Below are 6,075 nucleotides of genomic sequence, written 5' to 3' on the forward strand. Positions count from 1 at the left end.
TATTTTCATTACATATTCACCAACAAAAAAACTTACATTACCCTTTTCTGTGTCAAAGATTTCTTCATTCGCACTAATGCGTGCTTCCCTTACCTTGTTCTCTCCACTAACAATCCAAAAAAAAACATTCGACATATTACACATTACATTGCATATATTTTTAACAATAAAAAAAACATGCCAATACCTTTCTTTTAATCGTCCCATACTCCCGTACAAAATGAACTAAAGTCTTTTACCTATATTTACGAAACTCAATTAATTTTACTTATTATTTTACTCGCAGTCAAAGACTTTCCCTTCACGCAATATTCATTTGCTGCAGGCTTGAACGCAGCTTTGGTTTCAATCAACGGTGGACAACGTTGATTTCAATCAGACAGATATCGCTTGCTCAAACCAAACGAACGTTACTCGCCGATGAAAACCACTTTGGCAAAACTGTTGTGCACGTGTGAGCGATGGGTTTTATCGCTGCCATTTGGAGGAAAACCACCATTGCGAGAAAGGTGATGTGATGGAAACAGGTGGTTTTCTGAAGTAATGAATGCGGCAGGTGAAATTACAATTTCAACACTCCCCTTTAATTTCAACTTCTGGGTTATCAGTCATGCCCAGACATTTTCTCAAAAATTCAAAACTTTTCTGTCCCAATGGCTTGGTCAGAATATCAGCAACCTGCTCCTGAGTTTTGCAATGTTCTAAGACAATTTCTCCATTTTTCACTAATTCTCTGATGTAGTGAAACTTTATGTCAATGTGTTTCGTTCTCTTATGAAACACTGAATTCTTGGATAATGCAATAGCTGAGCTATTGTCACAAAAAATCACAATTCATTTTATTTGCTCTTGGCATAAGCTCCTTAACATCCTTCTCATCCAAACTGCTTGACATGCTGCTGCTGTAGCTACCACATATTCTGCTTCTGCTGTAGACAATGCTACAATAGGCTTTTTTTTACAAGCCTATGAAATGGCTCCTGAACCCATGTGAAAAACATAAACGGATGTGCTTTTCTGATCATCTACACTTCCAGCCCAATCACTATCAGTGTATCCAATTAAATCTGAACATTATGAAGTAGTATATAAAATGCCAAACCTTTTAGTACCTTTGACAAACCTCACAATTCTTTTTGCTGTCTGCCAATGTGTTTCTTTTGGCCTCTCCATGAATCTGGAAATTAAACTAACAGCATACATTATATCGGGCTTAGTTGCAGTCAAATACATGAGGTTGCTAGCTATGCTCTTGTACAACCTAGGCTCAAAATCCTTGCTGTTGTCCTCTTTGCTGAGTTTTAATCCCATTACTGTGGGAGTGATTGCTGCTTTGCTCTCCTACATATTAAATCTTTCCAACACTTCATTAACATATTTCCCTTGTGAGATAAAAATCCCATTTTCATTTTATTCTACTTCTATTCCTAAGAAGTACCTCAGCAAACCCATGTTAGTCATTTCAAATTCTTCTTTCATGACTGTTTTGAAATTTTCCATAAGATAATCATCATTACCTGTGAAAATAACATCATCAACATATAAAACAACAGTTAGAATTTTACCATCATTTTCTTTGATGTAGAGGGTGGGTTCTCCCTCACATTTTTCAAATCCATTTTCCAGTAGATAGGAATCTATCTTACTGTACCATGCTCTTGGTGCTTGCTTCAGCCCATAAAGAGCTTTCTTCAATCTACACACTTTGTGCTCTTGGCCTTTCTTTTCATAGCCTAGAGATTGTTCAATGTAAACCTCCTCCTTTAACACTCCATTTAGGAATGCTCACTTCACGTCTATTTGGTAAACTTTCCACTTGTTTTGTGCTGCTATGGACAACATTGCTCTCGCAGTTTCCATTCTAGCAACCGGTGCAAAAGTTTCCTCATAGTCTCTTCCATACTGCTGCTTATATCCTTTGACAACCAGCCTTGCCTTGTGTCTTTCTATTTTTCCTTCAGCATTACTCTTAGTCTTGTAGACCCATTTAACTCCAATAACTTTCTTTCCTTTTGGTAGTTCAACTAATTCCCATGTCTTGTTTCTTTCTATGGCATTAATTTCCTCATCCATAGCTTCTATCCATTTCTTATCCTTAATTGCTTCTTCGAAATGAACAGGGTTATCAACATGACAATATAATGCAAACAAAGAATTCATACCTTCATTTGTTGCCTCTTGCTCATAAATGTCATTTAAATTTCTGAACTTCTTACTTCTTTCATTTGGTGTGCAAGTTCTTGAAGAAGCACTTCAATTTCCTCCTTGTGGTGTGCTTGTAGAAGCACTTTGATTTCTCCTCATGGGTGTCATTTGTTGTCCTTGTGTTGGTGCTGCTGTTTGGGGATGTATTTCAACCATCTCTTCATCATTTTCATCATGTGACAAAGAGGTTTTAACATTCACTGTTTTCTCTATGCTTCCATCCCAAGCTTCCTCCTCAATGAACTGAACATCTCTACTCACAATAAGCTTCTTGGTGGATGGGTTATACAACCTGTATGCTTGGATTCCTCACTGTATCCAATGAATATACATTTCTCCCCTTTGTTGTCCAACTTCTTCCTTAGTTGATCTGGAATGTGTGCATAAGCCACACATCCAAAAACTTTCATGTGGGTGACTCCTTGCTTTCTCCCACTCCATGCTTCTTCTGACACTCTGTTCATGACTGCTTTTGTAGGGCACCTATTCAAAATGTACGTTGCACAATGTACAGCTTCAGCCGAATAATCATTTGGCAAATGCTTTGCCTTTAACATACTCCTCGCCATATCCATGATTGTCCTGTTCTTCCTTTCAGCAACTCCATTTTGCTGCGGAGTGTACCTAGTGGTAAACTGCTTATGTATTCCATTTTCTCTACAAAAACATAGAAATTCCTTGGAGATATACTCACCTCCTCTATCAGTTCTCAGAACTTTGATATGCAGCCCACTTTGGTTTTCCACAAGTGCTTTGAAATTGCAAAATCTTTCAAACACTTCACTTTTGTTCTTAAGGAAATAAACCCAAGTTTTTCTTGTAAAATCATCAATGAAAGTTAATATGTAGTGGCTTCCTACAAGTGATGGAGTTTGCATCGGTCCACATAAATCTGAGTGGACAATCTCTAAGGGTGCTTTTGCCTTTATGCTTTTCCCTGATGGAAAACTTTCTCTGTGTTGTTTTCCCAAGATACAACCTTCACAAAGGCTGTCTGGTTTCTCTATCAATGGTAATCCTCTTACCATTCCTTTTCTACTCAACAAATTAAGACCTCCAAAGTTGAGATGTCCAAATCTCAAGTGCCACAACCAATTTTCATCCTTTGGTTCGCTTTGGTAAGCCTCTTGAGTCACTGCTGCTATTACTTCTTTATTTTTTAAATCTGCCTTCATTCTGAGAAGGAACATCATATTCCTTGTCATCTTCACTTCAGCAATACATTGTTTGTTGGGTGCTCTATCCATGATGGTGCATACATCATTCACAAAGAAAACATTGTAACCATTTTGAACAAGCTGTCCAATACTTAAGAGGTTACATTTCATTCCAGGAACATAATAAACATCTCCTATGGTTTTCTTTTCTCATTTCTTTGTTAAAACTTTTACTTCTCATTTTCCCATAACAGAAACTTTATTATCAGTCCCTAGTGTGACTTGTGACTTCACACTCTGATCTAGCATAGAAAACAGGGTTATGTTTCCTGTCATATGGTTGCTGCAACTGGAGTCTAGAAACCATACATCTTCACTCTTTTCTTCAGCAATATTATAGGCTAAAAACAAATTGTTTTAGCTGATATTTTCTCTAGTGAAATTTGCACTAGTTCTATTACTCATATCATGTTGTTTCTTCCTACATTCATTTGCATAATGCCCATATTTTTTACAGTAATAACATTGGATATTGGATTTTTCATACCTTTGTCCTTGAGCATGATGTTGTCAACTTTGTTGGCTGCTGCCTTGGCCTTGGTTCTGATTTGGATTGCTTCCTCTTCCTTGAGCATTTGTTGGACTGTTTCTTCCACCTCTGTTTTGACTTCTACCTCTTCCTCTCTTGTTTCCTCTGCCTTGACCTCTTCCTCTTCCAAAGGACATCTAGGCCTTGAAGGCATGCTCTAGAGATTCAATCTCTGCTCATGTGTTATCAGTGATGCATGTAGTTCATCAAATCTGAAGCTTGTGAGATCCTTTGTCTCTTCTATGGTGGTGACAATTACATCGAACTTTGAGGGTAGGACCCTCAACAGTTTCTCCACAATCCTCCTTTCTTCAAGAATCTCTCCATGAGACCTTATCTGTGTGACCAGGCCAATTACTTGTGTGAACAATGAGTCAATATTTTCTGACTCCTTTATGCAAAGATTCTCAAAATCTCTCCTCAGCAACTGTAGTTTTGCTGTCTTCATTTTCTCCATGCCTTGATAGGTTGTCTTGAGAGTTTGTCATGCTTCTTTAGATGTCTTGGCTGCTGCAATCCTTGGAAAAACACTCTCATGCACTGCTTGATACAAAAATACGAGGGCTTTTGAGTCCTTCTTCTTATAGTTGTTCAACAGATCTTTCTCTGCCTGAGTTAATCTATTAAACTCTTAATCATCTGTTGGTTCTTCAAATCCATCCTCAACAAATTCCCATAAGTCTTGGGAAGTAAGCAGAGCTTTCATGGTTATTTCCCAATAGTCATAGTCTTTTCCATTAAACTGTGGGAGCTGAGTATTAAAGATACCCATGCTAGTGCTAGTGATGGAGCCAGCCATTCTTGCACTCTTAACTATGCTTCAAATACCTGACTGTGTATTTAAAATAACTGACTGTTTCTTCAGCAGCAACACAAAAAAAATCTTGAGAAATACCTTGGATTTTTTACTGAGTCTTCACTCTGTTGGAGAAGCTGCTACAGCAAGAAACCCTTCCTTCAGCTTCTTTGACACCTTCAAAGAGCCTGGACAAGCTCTGATACCACTGTTGGGAATTTTCTGCTAAATTTCAAAACAAAATAATGAACAGAGAATGATACTCTGTTTTTACACAGGATCTTTAACACAAGGAAGCAAAAAATTGTTTGCTGAGCAGACAGAGTTTCTTACACCCACAAAACAAACTTTGTATTCATTAAAAAAAATGTTACAAAAAGGATCTTCCTCTTAACAGAGGGATTAAACCAGGAACACTTCAGTTCCAAAAACCTTCACTATCTCAAAAAAAATTACTCTATTTCAGCTGCAAATTTTTACACGATTGTGTGTAAAAATAAAACTTACATTTACTGCTGTAAAAAATCTCTTACATTCGCTTGCTAATTCTATTGCATTTCATATGCAACTACAAAAAAAATTCACACTAGCATTGTTGCGCATTCCTATTACATATGTTCAACAATAAAAACATTACATTACATTCGCTGCTGTGAATTTTCTTTCGTTTTCACTCCTACACTGCTGCAAATATTTTCATTACATATTCACCAACAAAAAACTTACATTACCCTTTTTCACTGCTGTGTGAAAGATTTCTTCATTCACACTGATGCGTGCTTCTCTTACCTTGTTCTCTCCACGAACAATCCAAAAAAAAACATTTTACATATTACGCATTACACTGCATATATTTTTAACAATAAAAAAAACATGCCCATACCTTTCTTCTAATCGTGCCATACTCCCGTACAAAATGAACTAAAGCCTTTTACCTATATTTACGAACCTCAATTAATTTTACTTATTGTTTTACTGGCGGTCAAAGACTTTCACTTCACGCAATATTCATTTGCTACAGGCCTGAACGCAGCTTTGGTTTCAATCAACAATGGACAACGTTGAATTCAATCGGACAAATATCACTTGCTCAAACCAAACGAACGTTACTCCCCGAGGAAAGCCACTTTGGCAAAACTTCTGTGCATGTGTCAGCGCTGGGTTTTATCGCTGCCGTTTGGAGGAAAACCACCATTGCGAGAAAGGCGGTGCGATGGAAACAAGTGGTTTTCTGGAGTAATGAATGCGGCAGGTGAAATTACAATTTCAACAACAACTTGGAATTCTTTCCTACAGGGCTTTTGCGTCCACAAGAGTTGCGAATATTG

Source organism: Pinus tabuliformis, chromosome 1_2 (assembly GCF_031772625.1).
Source record: "Pinus tabuliformis cultivar Carrire ecotype Pingquan chromosome 1_2, CPIR1, whole genome shotgun sequence".
Classification (NCBI taxonomy): Eukaryota; Viridiplantae; Streptophyta; class Pinopsida; order Pinales; family Pinaceae; genus Pinus; species Pinus tabuliformis.